The sequence below is a fragment of the Papio anubis genome, chromosome Y (assembly GCF_008728515.1).
Source record: "Papio anubis isolate 15944 chromosome Y, Panubis1.0, whole genome shotgun sequence".
In the NCBI taxonomy this organism is placed as follows: Eukaryota; Metazoa; Chordata; class Mammalia; order Primates; family Cercopithecidae; genus Papio; species Papio anubis.
In genome coordinates, this window is record NC_044997.1 from 999,006 (window position 1) to 1,017,926 (window position 18,921).

At 43.3% G+C, this 18,921-nt stretch overlaps 1 long non-coding RNA gene across 2 annotated transcripts in view; it reads left to right on the forward strand.

Annotated features, from left to right (window-relative positions):
- Positions 1–8,704: 8,704 nt before the first annotated feature.
- LOC116272336 overlaps positions 8,705–18,921 on the forward strand; it is a 29,770-nt gene continuing 19,553 nt past the window's right edge. The window contains exons 1-2 of one of the 2 annotated variants that reach the window (XR_004181034.1): positions 8,705–9,297; positions 13,355–14,042. This is a non-coding gene — a long non-coding RNA (uncharacterized LOC116272336). Of the gene's footprint in view, positions 9,298–12,778; positions 14,043–18,921 lie in introns of those variants that run through there. The other variant, XR_004181033.1, reaches the window with a different exon arrangement.

The window sequence follows — 18,921 nt, forward strand, 5'->3', positions numbered from 1 at the left end:
GTACTTTTTTTTTTTTTTTTTTTTTAACTTAAGTGTTTTGCCATGGGTGCATGTTAAAGAAGGCTGTGGTAATTTACAGGATGGGTTCCAAGTTCTTTTTCTGGGGCTTTAAGGCAAATTTTCAGCCTAAGTGTTAGCTCTTTATTTCCAAAATGTCCTTGTTGGGCTCTTTTCCTTTCCCGTGTCCTGCCACATTGGGACGGGTGCTCTTCTGCACCCAGATACTCCCAGCCAGATACTCTTCTCCATCCAGATACTTTGTTTCCAGACACTCTTCCCGCAGCTAGGTACCCTGCCCCGAGTCCAGATACTCCCTGCTTCCAGATACTCCTGTATATTCAGATACTCGGCTGAATCCAGCTACTCCCTACATCCAGATACTCTCCTCCTTCCAGATTTTGGTTCATAGCCAGGTGCTTCCTGCATCCAGATACTCCCTGCATTTTGGTACCCCCACTGAGTTCACATACTCCCTGCGTCCAGTTGTTCCCCTGAATCCAGATACTCTATGAATCTAGGTACTTACTGCATCCAGATACTCCTCACATCCAGGTACTCTCCTCCATTGAGATACTCCCTATATCTGGATACTCCCTGCATCCAGATGTTCCCTTTCATCCAAATACTGTCTTCCATCCAGATACTCCCTTTCATCCAATTACTCCCTTCCATCTAGATACTCTCCTTCATCCAAATACTCACATCCACTCTTGTCTATCCACATACTCCCTTCCAGATACTCTCCTTCATCCAGATACTCCCTTGTATCCAGGTACTCCCTGCATCCAGATGCCCCCTGCATCCAGATACTCCATCCAGGTACTCCCTTCCATTCAGTTACTCTCCTGTACCCACATACTCCCTTCCTTCTAGATACTCTCCTCCATCCAGATACTCCCTTTCATCTACTTTCTTCCATCCAGTTACTCTCTTCTATTCATGTATGCTTTTCCTTCCACACACCCCCTTCCAGATATTTTCCTCCATCTGGATACTCCCTTCTATCCAGATACTCCCTCCCATCCAGTTACTCTCCTCCATCCAGATACTCCCTTGTATCCAGGAACTCCCTGCATCCAGATGTTCCATGCATCCAGATATTCTCTGTATCCAGCTACCCCCTGTATCCAGGTACCCTCTGAGTCCAGATACTCCCTGCTTCCAGATACTTCCCTGCATCCAGGTACTTCCTGCATCCTGATACTCACCTGCACCTAGATACTTCCCCGTGTTCTCTTGAGTTTCATATGGGTTGAATATCACAAATTTACGAACAGTCTGTCCAGTGTTTACACAGTGTGGAACTACTTCGATGTGAAAGCTGGGTTTAATGTGGGGGTAACATAGCCTTGTGGCTGAGAAAACCCTCGTACCCTTTCTAACAAGTTGGGATTAACCGAAAGCCTGTTCTCTTCTCTACAATACATGACAACTTTTCCACATTGAGAATTGTTTCCCCATTAAGGCTTTCAAAATACATGTCTCTATGAAAGCTTGGAGAGGGCTCCACTTGCATTTTGTGCTAATCTCATAGAGATCTAAAGTCCTGATATTCGGAATGGGATTGACTTCATAAACTTTCCTCCACCGGAGAATGAGGATATCATCAGTATGTCCTCTGTCGCACAGGCAGGCTAACGTGAAGTTGTTAAAATAGTCATGCAGAGAAATGCAATTGCAAGGGAATGTTCATTTTGCCACTGATGATGGTGTTAAAAACTGCTGCACGTCACAAAAGCTAGGTTTCCCATGAATCTGTCTACGCAAAGGTATGGTGTTACCATACCTGTGTCAAAAATCGTCTGATTTGGGGGAAGAGGTTGGATGAAGGAGTCAGTCATAAATGCTGGGTCTTTCCCATTTCTAAGCTCAGAAACTCTGCCTTCAATTTCAGTTCTGGTTGGGGGTCATCCAAGCAGTCTCCCTGCTGTTGAGGATTCAGCACCTTTTCACCTCCCATCATTCTCAGGATACTGATGGGCACAGCCAGCTGGCTTTTTCTGGCATTGGAGTTATTTCTTCTGATTTTGATACTAGTGGTAACTTGGAGTGTGTGAAATCGGGTGAATACAGTGGCAGGAACCCCTTGGTTATTTATCTTACCCTTTCATTGCTTCCTTGAGCAAATACCTATAGGATGCCACCTGTGGTGCAGGTGTGTGGAGATGACCTTCTAGATTCTCCAGGATGTATTGACACATCACAAATGCCTCATCCTGTCCACCCTTGAGGGGGCCGACCACGGATGTGAATGTTTAATTTTTTAAGGATACTGTCAGTCCATTCCCCATAGAAGTTTCGCAAGTGCCTGGGACTTGAATGATGTCTCAGATCTGTTTCCTGAGAGCCCTACAAACTCTCTGATTATTGCCAATCTCTTAGTTGAAAAATGATATCAAATGGACTATCTTCATAAAATCATCTGCGTTCCATTTCTGGAAAACGTTTAAATTGCCCTTTGTTTTTATACAGGTGTTGGGTCCTTTTCTTATTGATCTATAGGGGACTGTTTACATATGAAAGGTAGTGCCCTTAGTGAAGTAGGTGGTACATATTATTTTTCACTTAATCCTTAGTCTGGTGAATCTTCAAGGGCCGAAAGCTGGATTAACAAGCATGCCTGGCCGCTTTGCGGAGTGACCATCACTTGTTATAAAGTTAGAGGGTGGTGTTTCTAGTCTTCCCCAATGAATCATCAAGAATTGTCTTCGAAGTCAGATTCTTCACACCAACTAACTTTAGAATAATAAAAAGAAAAAATACATTAAATCTGTTGTCATTCTATGAATAACATTGACATTTTTGTAAGTATTATAATCATACTATCCACAGAAATGGCTCATTAAACAAGAAGCAGAATAATAAGAATAGTAAAAAAAAAAAAGGGTTTTTTTTTTTTTAGGATATGTCAAATTAGGGCTTATTTACAAATAAATCTATACTTCCAAGAAATGTGTCAACAAGACTTATTTTTTTGTGGAGGGTGGATGTCCATCTTTGTAGATGATTCATTTTAATTTCTCATGGACATAAAAATAAACATGATTTTATTGAGAGTGGGTTATTTGAAAACTAAAGTTTAAATTATATGGCTTGTTGGATCATTAAATACCTGGGTAAAACAACTCTTTGTTTCATTATTTTGGAACTTCTATGTAAAGAAAGTCCAATGATTTTGGGAATGATGATTAAAAAGTTATTTAAGGGCTGGACATGGCAGCTCACATCTGTAATCCCAGCACTTTTGGAGGCCTTGGCAGGCAGATCACTTGAGGTCAGGAGTTTGAGACCAGCCTGGCCAACATGGTGAAATCCCGACTCTACTAAAAATAGAAAAATTAGCCAGGTGTGGTGATGCACACCTTTAGTCCCAGCTACTTGGGAGGCTGAGGCAGGAGAATCACTTGAACCCAGGAGGCGGAGGTTGCAGTGAGCCAAGATCGCCCCACTGTACTCCAGCCTGGGTGAAAGAGCAAGACTCTTGTCTCAAGAAAAAAAAAAAAAAAGAAAAAAAAAATGATATTTAAGGACTAATAGAACATAGAATAAAATACTTTATAAATTTTTGAAATAATAGTGTTTGGAATAGTATGGTAGTTGTTGGTATGAGAGCCAATCTCTAACTTCTTAAGGAGAGAGGCTTTTCTGTGATTTATTGTGCAACTGTTTACTGAGCTTCAGTACATGCTGGGCAGTGTCCGTAAACAAAAAGACCCTTGACACATTCATTCTTTTTTTTTTTTTTTTTTGTTTTTTTTTTTTTTTTGTTTTTTTTTGAGACGGAGTCTAGCTCTGTCGCCCAGGCTGGAGTGCAGTGGCCGGATCTCAGCTCACTGCAAGCTCCGCCTCCCGGGTTTACGCCATTCTCCTGGCTCAGCCTCCCGAGTAGCTGGGACTACAGGCGCCTGCCACCTCGCCCGGCTAGTTTTTTGTATTTTTTAGTAGAGACGGGGTTTCACCGTGTTAACCAGGATGGTCTCGATCTCCTGACCTTGTGATCTGCCCGTCTCGGCCTCCCAAAGTGCTGGGATTACAGGCTTGAGCCACCGCGCCCGGCCCACATTCATTCTTTTTAACAAGGCAGAAGATCCATTGCAACCTGGGCCATAATGTATTCAACCAAACCACTTAAAAGCTGTGGTCAAGTCTTCAGTGTTGGGAAAATGTGGTCCATCTTGTACATCTTAGGAAGTACATGATTGTGAACTCATGTAAGTGAATTTGTTGTAATCTCAAAGGTAGCTTTCTTAGGTTAAAAAAAAATGCATGTTTAATTGTTTATGGACACTGTCAAATCAGTCCCCCAGACATTGTGCAAATTCACAGGACTCGAAGGATGCTTCAGATCTGTTTCCTAGGAGCCCTGCAAACTTTCTGGTCACTGCCAATCTCTCAGTTGAAAAATGATATCAAATCAACTCTGTTAACATTGCATTTCTCTTACCTTGACTGAGGTTGAGGGTCTGTGTGTTGAGAAGCCATTTCCAGAAACAACTTGAACTGCACTTTGTTCATTTTTATGTGTTATCAGTCCATTTCTTATTGATCTATAGGAACTCTTTACATATGAAAGATAGTGCCCTTAGTGAAGTAGACAGCAAGTATGCCTTTTCACTTTATCCTTAGCCTTTTGAATCTTTAAGTGGCATTTTATTTTTCATTCTAGTATTTACTATTTTTATGTGGTTAAATGAATGGTTTCTGGTCTTCCTGTAATATTTAGAACAGCTTTGCCCATACTCAACATTACTGAAAAAAAAAAAAAAAAAAAGAACACTCATATTCTTCTAAAACTTCTGTGGGAATTTTTTTCTCTGTTACATTAAAATATCTGGGCTCCCAGGGATGCACTTTTTGTATAGGAAAGAGGAAGAGATTCATCTCTATCTAGTATTTCCCCCACCATGGGGTAATCTCATTATTCTCAAACCGTTTACTGAATAATCCATGTTTTCCCCACTGATTTGAAATGCAGTTTACATCACGCGCTAACTCCCTGTATGTCCCACGGGTTGGTGGGGAGACTTTCTGTCCTCTCCTGTCTCTCACTGATCACTCTGCAAATGAGGTAATGCCACATGATGTTAATGACGGTAGCTGGAGAATGATAGTTTTTCATGTATGACAAGGCTCACTGCCTTTCCCATTCATCTTTTCAGGATGTTCTTGGCCGTCTTTTGCTGTTTAATTTTTCATTTGTATTTTAGGATCAGCTTGCCCATTTTCTAAGAAAAACCCTGTTAATATTTTTATAAGAATTACATTAAATTTAGATTAATTTAGGAATGTTTGTAGTCTAGAGTTTAAGAATAAAATACATCTTTCTCTCTCTTTTTCTTTTTTTTTTTTTGAAATGGAGTCTCACTCAGTCGCCAGGCTGGAGTGTAGTGGTGTGATCTCGGCTCACTGCAACCTCCACCTCCCGGGTTCAAGCGATTCTCCTGCCTCAGCCTCCCAAGTAGCTGGACTACAGGTGCACCACCATGCCCAGCAAATTGGTGTATTTTTAGTAGAAACGGGGTTTCACCATGTTGGCCAGGATGGTCTCAATCCGTTGACCTCATGATCTCCCTGCCTCAACCTCCCAAAGTGCTGGGATTACAGGCATGAGCCACTGTGCCCGGCCCGATACAGCTCTTTTTTTAGTTGACTTCTTTTGTATCTCTTCACAGCGTTTTCACATTTTTATATTGATTTGTACCTTTCATATTTTATATATTTAAACTACCTACTTATGTTAATTCTGTGCCATGCTAACTTCCTTCATTCATGATTCATACGGGCATACATACAGTCATGGATACAACAGGCTTTCATCTATAAAATTATGAAAAAATGTGTCTATTCTCTTAACATTTTGTGGGGATACAACAGATTTTCATATATAAATCATGAAAAAAATGCATCTACTAACACTTTGTGGAGGTACAACGAGTTTTCATACATAAAGTAATGAAAAAATGTATTTATTCTTCTAACGCTTTGTGGGGATACAACAGGTTTTCATATATAAAATTATGAAAAAAATTCTTCTAACAATTTTGTGGGGATACAAAAGGCTTTCATATATAAAATCATGAAAAAGGCCGGGTGCAGTGGCTCATACTTGTAATCCCAGCACTTTGGGAGGCCGAGGTGGGTGGATGAAGAGGTCAGGAGATTGAGACCATCCTGGCCAACATGATGAAACCCCGTCTCTACTAAAAATACAAAAATTAGCTGGGCATGGTGGCATGCACCTGTAATCCCAGCTACTCGGGAGGCTGAGGCAGGAGAATCGCTTGAACTCGGGAGGCGGAGGTTGCAGTGAGCCGAGATCGCGCCACTGCACCCCAGCCTGGCGACAGAGCAAGAGTCCATCTTAAAAAAAAAAAAAAATCATGAAAAAAAAAATTCTTCTAACACTTTTGTGAAGGTTACAACAGGTTTTCATCTATAAAATAATGAAAAAATGTATCTATTCCTTTCTTAAGAACATTTGTCAGGAATGGGTATGAAATTCAGTCAAGTGCTTTTTTGGGATGCAACATGATGACTGCATGGTTTTCTACTTTGACCTATTAATCTGGTGAATTAAATATAATGACATAAAATCGATCATCCTTCAATCCAATCTTATTTGGTGTTACACTTTAGTTTTGTTATTTTCTTTAGGATTATTGTGTCAACATTCAAAAGTCAAATTCATGTGTGTTATATGTTTGCACGTAATATATTTCAATATTGTGCTTTCTTCATACATAGATTTTGGTGGATTTTCTTCTTTCTGTTGTGGAAAATCTGATTGGCTAAAGTTTTCTGGGCATGGGGTGTGTGTGTGTGTGTGTGTGTGTGTGTCTGTTTGTGTTTTAGAGGGGGCAAAGGGTTTTTGTTTCTGTCTAATGGAGAGACATTTGTATTTATTTATTTAGAGATGGAGTCTCACTGTGTCGCCCAGGCTGGAGTGCAGTGGCACGATCTTGGCTCACTGCAACTTCCACCTCCCAAGTTCAAGCGATTCTCCTGCCTCAGCCTCCCAAGTAGCTGGAATTACAGGCATACACCACCATGCCTGGCTAATTTTTGTATATTTAGTAGAGGTGGGGTTTCACCATGTTGATCAGGCAGGTCTTGAACTCCTGACTTCAAGTGATCTGCCTGCCTTGGCCTCCCAAAGTGCTGGGATTACAGGCATAAGTCTCTGTACCTGGCCAGGAAATGAATTAAAAAAAAAAAACAAAAAACTGTCTGTATTTCTACTTCTTCATTGGAAAGTCATTCATACTTACTTAAGTTTTCAAATATCACAGTGCAGATTAGAGCAAAGTAATTGTTTATAATCCTTCCACATCCTCCAAGTGTATGGAGAAGCTCGCATTCTTCTTGTTTTGTGCTGTCATTATTTTAGTTGGTTATCTTCGTCAGTTTTAGTTTTCTCAAATAATGTTTAAATTATGTGACAAACCATTTCTCAAGTTTTAATGCATTAATTTCCTCCACCTGCCTTTCTGGGGTTTAATGTGATATCCACTCTCCCCACAGGATGACTTCTTGAGTTGAATGTTCATTCCATGTATTTTCATTCTTTCTTGCTTAATGTTGTAAGCACGTGAGATTCTAACTTTTCATCTGCGTGCTGCAAGCTCTCAGGTTCTTTCCTGGAGAGCTTGTATCACGGTCATTTTCTAGTATTTAGCATTTTTGGCTTTTGTTTCCTGTCAACCCAACATTAAAAGTTTTTTAAAATATCTGGGTGATCTTGTTGCTTTGTTTGCTTTCCTGGTTTCATTATCCATTTTCAGTGTTACTGCTGTGAATTTGCACAGTCTCCTTGGGGAGTGATTTGGCTGTATATTAGTCAGCGTTCTCTAGAGGTACAGAACTAATGAAATATATATATATACACAAAGGGGAGTTTATTAAGTATTAACTCAGATGATCACAAGGTCCCACAATAGGCCATCGGCAGGCTGAGGAGCAAGGAGAGCCAGTCCCAGTCCCAAAACTGAAAAGCTTGCAGTCGGATGTTTGAGGGCAGGAAGCATCCAGCACGGGACAGAGATGTGGGCTGGGAGGTTGGGCCAGTGTCTCTTTTCACGTTGTTTTGCCTGCTTTATATTCTAGCCTCGATGGCAGCTGACTAGATTATGTCCACCCAGATTAGGGTCGGGGGGGCCTGCCTTTCCCAGCCCGCGGACTCAAACATTCATCTCCTTTACAACGCCCTCACAGACACACCCAAGAGCAATACTTTGTGTCAATCAATCCAATCAGGTTGACAGTCAGTGTGAACCATCACAGGCAGTGTCTACAAACAATGAAACATTTACACACCTTTCTACCTAATTCCTGCCCATTCCTGACAAACATTCCTAAGAAAGGAATAGATTGATTTTTTCTTGATTTTATATTAGACCTGTTGTATCCATGTCTGTATGTGTGCCAGGGTGACTCACAAAGTCAGGAAGTTAGTGTGACACAGAATAAGAATATGTTTATTCTTTTATTTTTTATTACTTTTTGTTTTTGAGACAGAGTCTCACTCTGTCCCGCAGGCTGGAGTGCAGTGGCCTGATCTCAGCTCACTACAACCTTCACCTTTCCGGTTCAAGTGATTCTCCTGCCTCAGCCTCCCAAGTAGCTGGGATTACAGGCACACGCCACCACACCCGGCTAATTTTTGTATTTTTAGTAGAAATGTGGTTTCACCATGTTGGCCAGGCTGGTCTCAAACTCCTGACCTCAGGTGATCCGTCTGCCTCGGCCTCCTAAAGTGCTGGGATTGCAGGTGTGAGCCATCACGCATGGCCTAGAATATTCTTAGTCTTATTTCCAATTTTACAGCAACAGCATCTCTTCTGTCTTGTTTCTACTTAAAAACAACAGTTTGCTAAAGCTTTCTTTGTAGTGCAATTGTGAATTTTCAGGAGCATCCCATGAACATTGAAAAGGAGGCGCATTTGCACTTTTTAACGTATCGAGGATGTGAAAATTAAAATCAGCTTTGTAAATTCTGCCGTGTCTGTGAGCTCCCGGCATTTGATCAGTTGAGGCTTCGAGCGGGGAAGTAGAGTGCTTTTCCCCTAATGTGCTCTGATCTGGAGCCTGCGTGTGTTACCGCTGGGCACACAGCCTGCCCCGACCAGCCATCTGGCTGCAGATGAGCTATGTGGTCACGTGGTCCTTGTGGTTACTTTAGTGAAGCAGAGGCGATAAAACTGTGTTTCACAGGACTCGCACGACACACAGCTTTGATGTCGGCAAACTAGAACCCCGGCGCCAAATCTGCCCACAGTGAGTTTTTGTACAGCTTTCAAGGTAAGAATTTTATTATTATTATTGTCGTTATTGTTGTTTTGAGATGGAGTCCCACTCTGTCACCCAGGCTGGAGTCCAGTGGTGTGATCTTGGCTCACTGCAACCTCCACCCCCTGGGTTCAAGTGATTCTCCTGCCTCAGTCACGAGCAGCTGGAACTATAGGCATGTGCCACCACGCCCGGCTACTTTTTGTATTTTTAGTAGAGACAGGGTTCACCATGTTGGCCAGGCTGGTTTCGAACTCCTGGCCTCAACGATCCGCCTGCCTCTGGCTCTCAAAGTCCTGGAATTACAGACATGAGTCACGGTGCCCAGCCAAGAATGGTTTTTACATGTCTGAATAATTTTTAAAATTCCAAAGAACAATAATATTTTGTAATGCGTGAAACTTATGTGACACTCAAATTTTTATGTCCATAAAGTCCACTTGGCACACAGACATTGGTTACATATTGCGGCAGAATCGATATGGTTTGCAAAGATAAATGCCTTTACTATCTGACCTACAGAAAAGCTTATCTACTCTTGCCTTAAGAAGCATGTAAAATACAACACTGTCTGGCACATGGTAGGCATGGTGGAAATCATAGCAATTATTTTGCAATCTGAGAGGATTTCCTGAATTTAACCATTTAACCTAATTCCTCACTACCTTTTCGGAAACATTTTTTTTTTTTTTTTTAATTAAGGTGAAATTCACAAAACATAGAATTAACTGGTTTTTGTTTTTGTTTTTGTTTTTTTGACACGGAGTCTCTGTTGCCCAGGCTGGCGTAATCTTGTCTCATTGCAACCTCTACTTCCCAGGTTCAGGCGATTCTCGTGCCTCAACCTGCCAAGTAGTTGGGATTACAGGCAGTCACCACCACATCTGGCTAATTTTTGTATTTTTAGTAGAGATGGGTTTCATCATGTTGGCCAGGCTGGTCTCTAACTCCTGACCTCAGGTGGTCTACCAGCCTCAGCCTCCGAAAGTGCTGGGATGACAGGAGAATTCACCATTTTAAAGTGAACAATTCAGGGCGCTTGCTGCTTTCACAGTGTTGTGTGGCCACCACTTCTACCTAGTTCCAAGATAATTTCACTGCCCCCAAAAGAAATCCCATTAGCAGCTGTTTTTTATATTGGCTTCCTGGGGACTGTCATAAAAACATGCTTCAAACTGGGGAGGGGGCTTGAAAAACAGATAGTTAAGCTGTCACAGTTCTGGAGCATAGAGGTCTGAAATCAAGGTGCAAACAGGTTGGGTCCCTCCCTCCCTCCCTTCCTTCCTTTCTCTTTCTTCCTTTCCTTTCCTTCCCTTTCCCCTTCCTCTTTCTCTTTCTTTCCTTCTTTCCTTTCTTTCTTTCTTTCTTTCTTTCTTTCTCTCTCTCTCTTTCTTTCTTTTTCTTTTTCTCTCTTTTTCTCCTTCCTTCCTTCCTTCCTTCCTTCCTTCCTTCCTTCCTTCCTTCCTTCCTTCCTTCCTTCCTTCCTTCCTTCCTTCCCTCCTTCCTTCCTTCCTTCCTTCTTTCCTTCTTTCTTCTCTCTCTCTCTTGCTCTCTCTTTCTTTCTAACAGAGTCTCACTCTGTTTCTGTTGCCTAGTCTGGAGTACAGTGGCACAATCTCAGCTCACTGCAACCTCTGCCTCCCGGGTTCAAGCGATTCTCCTGCCTCAGCTTCCCAAGTAGCTGGGATTACAGGCTCACGCCACCATGCCTAGCTAATTTTTGTATTTTTAGTAGAAATGGTGTTTCACCATGTTGGCCAGGCTGGTCTCGAACTTCTAGTCTCTACTGATCCACCCACCTCAGCCTCCCAAAGTGCTGGCATTACAGACGTGAGCCACTGAGCCCAGCCAGCAGGGCTGATTTCTTCTGACGCTGTGAGGTAGAATGGATTCCATGCCCCTCCCATTGCGTCCAGTGGTTTGCTGCCAATATCCCTTGGCTTATAGGTGCATCACCCCAATCTCCCACTTCATGTTCTCAAGGCCTTCTCCCTGTGTGCATGTCGGTGTCCAGATTTCTCTCTTCTTTTAAAATACCAATCATATTGCATTGGGGCCCATCCTGTTCCAGTATGACCTCATCTTAACTAATGATTAGGTTAGTGCAAAAGTAATTGCGGTTTTCGCCTTTAAAAGTAATGGCGAGGGGCTGGGCATGCTAGCTCCTGCCTGTAATCTCAGCACTTTGAGAGGCCAAGGTGGGTGGATTATGAGGTCAGAAGTTTGAGACCAGCCTGGCCAACATGGTGAAACCTCATCTTTACTAAAAATGCAAAAATTAACAGGCTGTGGTGGTGCATGCCTGTAATTCCAGCTAGTCAGGAGGCTGAGGCAGGAGAATCACTTGAATTCAGGAGGCAGAAGTTGCAGTGAGCAGAGATCGAGCCACTGCACTCCAGCCTGGGTGACAGAGTGAGCCTCTGTCTCAAAAAAACAAACAAACAAAAGTCATGGTGAAAATTGCAATTGCTTTTGCACCAAAGTAATACATCTGCAAAGATCTTATTTCCAAAGAAAGTCACATTCTGAAGTACTGAAGGGTAGGGTTTCAATATATGAAGTTTGTGGGGGACAAAATGCAACTCATAATATACCCATTCCCATGTCTTTCCAGCCCCTGGCAACCGGCAATGCGCTTTCACTCTCTGCAGATTTGCCTGTTCTGGACATTTCAGAGAAATGGAATCCTACGCAATGCGTTCTTCTGTGTCTGTTTTCTGTAACTCAGCATCCGGTTTTTGACTTCCATCCACTTTGTAGCAGGTGTCACAGTGTCAGTCCTCTTTAGGGTCAGGGGACTTCGAAGGAAGTATCTTTCTAAATGCATCAACTGCTTCCTGGACTCTACCATTCAGAGTTTAGAGATTCCACAAGCTAACTGCCTTAGAGCATTTCCCCCATATGCATACACACACATGCACACACATGCGCACACATGCACACACATACGCACACACACGCACATGTGCACACACATGCACACGCTCACAGACACACTCACACATACATGCACACGTGCACCTGCACGCACGTGCACACGCATGCACACACTCACATGCACACATGCACACGCACGCACATACACAAATATGCATACCCACACACATGCACACGCACGTGCACACACACGCACACACAAATGCACATACACACATACCCCTGTTTGCACAGGAACTTCATCCATCCAAGCGGCTTACCTTTATAAAGACGTTGCAGTCCAGGCACGGTGGCTGTAATCCCAGCACTTTGGGAAGCCGAGGCAGGTGGATCACTTGAGGTCAGGAGTTCAAGACCAGCCTGGGCAATGCAGGTGAAACCCTGTCTGTACTAAAAATACAGAACTTAGCCGGGCGTGGTGGCAGGTGCCCGTAATCCCAGCTACTTGGGCGGCTGAGGCAGGAGAATTGCTTGAACCTGAGAGGCGGAGTTTGTAGTGAGCCGAGATCACATCACTGCACTCCAGCCTGGGCAACAGAGTGAGAAAAAGAAAAAAAAAAAAAAAAAGAAAAAAGAAAAGAAAAGAAAGGAAGGAAGGAAGGAAAGAAAGAAGATTACCTAGAAGACAAATCCCAAACACCAGATCAACAACATGAACAGATGTAGCACTTCCAAGTGCTCACATCTGCAGAGAGAAAAGTCCAAGGTTTATTTCTCCTTTTGGGTCTGTTTGCCATGAATCCTGCTTCTCCAGGAATTCAGAAGCTGCCCTCATAACTAAGACTGACTTTCCCCTTTCTCCTGCAACTAATCTAGTTACCAGAGGACTTCAAAGCTGTTTGCAAATGCTAACTTTGTAAGTTCTTGCCTACTGCTTCGGGGTAGGTAGAGTGTAAGGGTTAACCTACGAGTTGTATATGGATAAATTAGACACAGTCACAGATCTGCAGGGAAAAATATAATAATAACCATTGTGAAAGCAGGATTAATCATCAAACTGAGCTATCCAGTCATATTTCTTCTCCAGGGAGATTTCAAATAGAAGATGTAAATTTTGGTAGTTAGATAAAATGTCTCAGATTTAAGTGAAAGCCACAAAAGTCACGTGTCATCTGCTTTTCCTGAACAACAGTCTCTGCTGAAATATTAGTTCTGCCACCTACAAGACAACTGAAGGCTGAGGATGATAAATCCGTCTCGGAAGTCGCTGAGTTTGTTAGGTATAAAAGCTAAGACTTCAACTGAGGTCTTTGCACTGACATGTGCGTTAGCCCCACACTGGGTATCGCTGGACGATCACGTACTGCAGGAGGAAGATACAGGCGGCCAGTGTCTTCTCTGCTTTCTGGGTTGGTGACTTTGAACTTGCTACAGCTCCCACGCCCGCAGCGAGCAGAGTTGCCAAGCAAGTGTGCCGGCTTCCAGAAGCCTGAGCTGCCCGTTGGCGCTGGGGAACCACCCCGGTGTCCCCATCCTCTGCGCTGCTGCAGATTGGTGGGGCAGCCCGGGGAGGCTGGCTCCCAGACGTGACTGAGCGTGCCTACACTGGTCCCACAGGTTTTCAGCTGTGGAGTTTGGGATCTGAGCTTGGAGCCCATTTGTTTCTGGCAGTTCGGTTCATATTTTCCACTTGAAGACATCACTTCCCTTCCTTCCAAGCTGGGAGACCAGAAGTCAACAACAGGAGGGTGGAGAGGCCAGATCTCACAATCCGCTTGGCTGGGGAGTCCGCTGAGGTTCTTGCATCCTGAAGCAAACTATGGAGAGCTGGTGGGGACTTCCTTGTCTTGCGTTCCTGTGTTTTCTAATGCACGCCCGAGGTAAGACGCATTTTGCTTTGAGGGAGATCTGCCTGGGCGTGGATTTTTCTCTTCTTGCTTTAAGAAACAAACTCCTTCCAAAGCAGTTGCTATGAAGTGAATGGGGATAATTTGCCCAATGGGATTAGAAAGGAGACTAAGAGGGATGGGTGGCTGGGAGGGGAGGGAGAGGACGGGCTGCTCCAATTTGGAAACTGGGAATTCGATCCAGAAGGGCAGGATGTTAGCTGATAGAATTTAGATATTCACCCTATTTTCCTGTTTTGATCCGTGTGTCCCAAGCGTTTAAAAAATGACCTATTTAACTCCATGATTCAAGCATGACTGGGCATGTGGGGAATGTCAATCATTTCTTTCTGATTTTAAAAATTAGTTCTGACCATTTCCATATGGTAAAAATAGAGCTGAAACTACTTCATCCCATGGGGCAGATTATTAGAGATTCGTTTGCCAGAAGGGTTGCATTTGTTCAGATTTTTAAGCCTTTTCCTAAACACTGTCATTCATTCTTGCAAATTAAAACCACCTGAATAGTTTTACATCAAAAACTTCAACATGAACTTGCAGGCTGGCTGTCCCAGACTCCAAGATTAGAGTTTTTAGTTCCGTGTGAGGACCTCTTTGAGAAACTCCAATGAATTCATAAAGAATAGGATTTGAACAACAATTGAGTAAGTTTCTTTGGTCATTTTAATGTGGCGATTCCAGAGAAGGGAATACCCAGGCGAATCTTAACAGGGAGAAGTATTTCTGTTAGGAATGAAAACACATCATTCAGATGTTCCCGTGGCAGCACTTCCTGTTTATCCTGTTTAAAGACTTGGATGTAATTAAGATTGGAGTTGGCTGTTTGCGGGCAGAGGCAATGCTGCGATGGATAGATCCTGGTGGACATAGTCTGGGATCTGCAGTGAGGATTTTGTATTATTCTGTGCTGTCTTCAGGTCTCACCTAGTGAGTGGATGATGCGGCAATGCATTCATTAGTTTCTGTTTACAGGGAGATGTTCGACAGTAAACCCACCTCCTCAGAAAAGTACTGCCAGGAGTTTCTATCATTCACAGTAAGAGCCAAAGGTTAAACATATCCCCCTGGGCGAATCAACTTCTACAAAGTGCAGTATACAGACAGTTCCCAACTTACGATGGTTTGACACGATGGTTCAATTTAAGATTTTTCAACTTTACAATGGTGCAAAATTGGTATGCATTCAGTGCAAACTAAAACTGTACTTTGAGTACCCATAAAAGTGTTCTTTTTTTTTTTTTTTGAGATGTAGTGTTGTTCTGTTGTCCAGGCTGGAGTGCAATGGCACAATCTCAGCTCATTGCAACCTCCACCTCCTGGATTCAAGCAATTCTCCTGCCTCAGCATCTCAAGTAGCTGGGATTATAGAAGCCTGCCCACCACACCCAGCTAATTTTTGTATTTGTAGTAGAGACTAGGTTTCACCATGTTGGCCAGGCTGGTCTCGAACTCCTGACCTCAGGTGATCCACCTGCCTCGGCCTCCCAAAGCGCTGGAATTAAAAGTGTGCGCCACCGTGCCCGGCCCCATACAGCCATTCTGTTTTTCACTTTCAGTGCAATATTCAATAAATTATGTGAGGTGTGCGAAACCTCATTACAAAGTCGACTTTGTGCTAGATGATTTGTCCATCCATTGGCTGATGGAAGTGTTCTGAGCACTTTCAAGGCAGGTAAGGCTAAGCTATGGCGTTTGGTAGGGTAGTTGTATTAAACGCACTTATGACATAAAATGTTTTCTTTTTTTAATGTGTTTTAACTTTTTTTGAGGGAGGGGCCCACTGTGTCACCTAGACTGGAGTGCAGTGGTTCCATCATAGCTCACTGCAGCCTTCACCCCAGGGGTTCAAACAAACCTCCCACCTCAGCCTCCACAGTAGCTGGGACTACAGGCATTTGCCGCCATGCCTGACTAGTTTTTAAAACTTTTTGTAGAGATGGGATCTCACTATGTTGTCCAGGCTGGACTTGAACTTCTAAGCTCAAATGATCCTCCTGCCTTGGCCTCCCCAAATCATGAGATTACAGGCATCAGCCACCACACCGTGTCCTGTGCTAAATTCTTTGAATGACACCAGCACTTCCTATGCACTAGGCATGGATTAACTTAGTTGATTGTCCCTCAGCCCTATGACGGGAGTGTCGTGCCTGATGTCATTTTACAGATGGTGTATTAGTCAGGGTTCTCTAGAGGGACAGAGCTGATGCAATAGAAATAGATATAGAGAGAGGAGTTTATTAAGTATGAACTCACATGATCACAAGGTCCCACAACAGGCCGTCTGCAGGCTGAGGAGCAAGGAGAGCCAGTCCAGATTCTAAAACCGAAGAACTTGGAGTCTGATGTTCTAGCATCCAGCACGGGAGAAAGATGTAGGCCGGAACACTAGGCCAGTGTCTCTTTTTACATTTTTCTGCCTGCTTATGTTCTAGCCACAGTGGCAGCTGATTAGATGGTGCCTGCCCAGATTGAGGGTGGGTCCGCCCCTTCCAGTCCACTGACTCAAATGTTAATCTCCTTTGGCAACACCCTCACAGACCCACCCAGGATCGATACTTTGTATCCTTCAATCCGAGCAAGTTGACATTCAGTATTAACCCTCACAGATATGGGTAAACTGAGGCACTGAGGATTTGGACGGGGACAGCTGGCAGCAGAATTTGAGCTGTCTTGCAGCTCTCTCTGGGAAGACTCCAATGAGCATCCTGCTCTATCCCAAGCCTTGTCTTCTGAAAATCAGAATCTTCCCTTCTCGGAGTGTTACAGGAAAAAGGTCCGGATCCAGAGCCCAAGACAGGGTTCTTGGATCTCACTCAATAAAGAATTCAGGGCAAGTCTGTAAAGTGAAAACAAGTTTATTAGGAAAGTAAAGGAGGAAAGGAATGGCTACTCCACAGACAGAGCAGCCCTGAGAGCTGCTGGTGGCCCATTTTTATGGTTATTTCTTGATATGCTAAAGAAGGGGTGGATTATTCCTGCCTCCCCTCTTCAGACCACGCAGAGTTCCTGACATTGCCATGGCATTTGTAACTGTCATGGCGCTGGTGGAAGTGTAACAGTGAGGACAACCAGAGGTCACTCTCGTCACCATCTGGGTTTTGGTAGGTTTTGGCCGGCTTCTTTACTACAACCTGTTTTATCAGCAAGGTCTTTATGACCTGTATCTTGTGCAGACCTTCAATCTCGTCCTGTGACTCAGAATGCCTTAATCATCAGGGAATGCAGCCCAGTAGGTCTCAGCCTTCTATTGCCCAGCCCCTTTTCAAGATGGAGTCGCTCTGGTTCCAGTGCCTCTGACACAAGTAGCACCCCATAGGGATGTTACAGGAGGGACTGGAAAGAAAGTGAGGTCTGGATCAGGGCCCTTCTGTGTAAATACGATAATGTGAACTCAACAGCTGGGTATGTCCTGGGTAATTCATTAAATGCACAGATGACCCTGTTACATCCTCAGCCATCACCAGCTGGAAACGGAGCACATTCCCAAGATCCCAGAAACATTCTGCAAGGCTGGTGGGATGATTGCTATGAAGTACTTAAGAAAACAGATTATTGATCAGAATAAATAGCTAATGCATGTGGGGCTTAATGCTTACGTGACGGGTTGATAGGTGCAGCAAACCACCATGGCACATGGTTACCTATGTAACAAACCTGCACATCCTGCATCTGTATCACGGAACTTAAAATTAAATAAAGAAAACAGAGTATTGTTAATGGTTAATATACTATAAATCATTATTATTATTACTAAATTATCAACACAAAACAAGATAATAATAAGAATATGGTCGGCCGGGCACGGTGGCTCAAGCCTGTAATCCCAGCACTTTGGGAGGCCGAGACGGGCGGATCACGAGGTCAGGAGATCGAGACCATCCTGGCTAACACGGTGAAACCCCGTCTCTACTAAAAAAAAAATACAAAAAACTAGCCGGGCGAGGTGGCGGGCGCCTGTAGTCCCAGCTACTCGGGAGGCTGAGGCAGGAGAATGGCGGGAACCCAGGAGGCGGAGCTTGCAGTGAGCTGAGACCCGGCCACTGCACTCCAGCCTGGGCGACAGAGCGAGACTCCGTCTCAAAAAAAAAAAAAAAAAAAAAAAAAAAGAATATGGTCATATTCCTAACAGAGGTTCACATTTTAGCAGCCCCACATTTCCACTGTATTTAATTAGTATTTGCCATCCAATCCAGAGGGACATGAAGGAACATGAGACACAATCAGGTCTTCTAACAGCTGAGAACCAGAAGTGGAAACATCAAAGGGCAGTGTATGAAATGTCATTTATTAAGGGAAAAAAAGAAAATTATAGGGTTTGATAGAAGAAATAAGCACTAGTGTTAGATAATCAGTAGGGTGACTTTAGTTTACAATAATCTATTGTAGATTTCAAAATAGAAGAGTTGGAATGGTTCTAACATGAAGAAAAGACAAATATTTAAGGTGGATGGATATCCCAAGTACACTGATTTGATCTTTACAAATTATATAAATGTATTAAATTATTATATGTACCCTGAAGCTATGTACATCTGTTATGAATCAATTAAAACTAAATTAAAAGAAAAGAAAAGGATACATGTCCAGGATATACACCAGCTAAGACAGTCTCTTCCAAGTCTATTGTATATTGTTCCCTTATCAGATTTGAAACCTGAGAGTTCCCTGACCCCCCTCACAGGACGTGCGACAGGGATGTGGTTCATCTGTTTGACCGCCACACACTGAAACCTCTTATGGGAGGCAGAGCTTGCAGATAGGCAGATACAGCAGCTAGCATGAGTGTTTTTGAGCTCTGGGCTCCATGGTAGCATCTAGGGGTGGGTGCCTGTGACCCCTGAAGCCCCAGTGG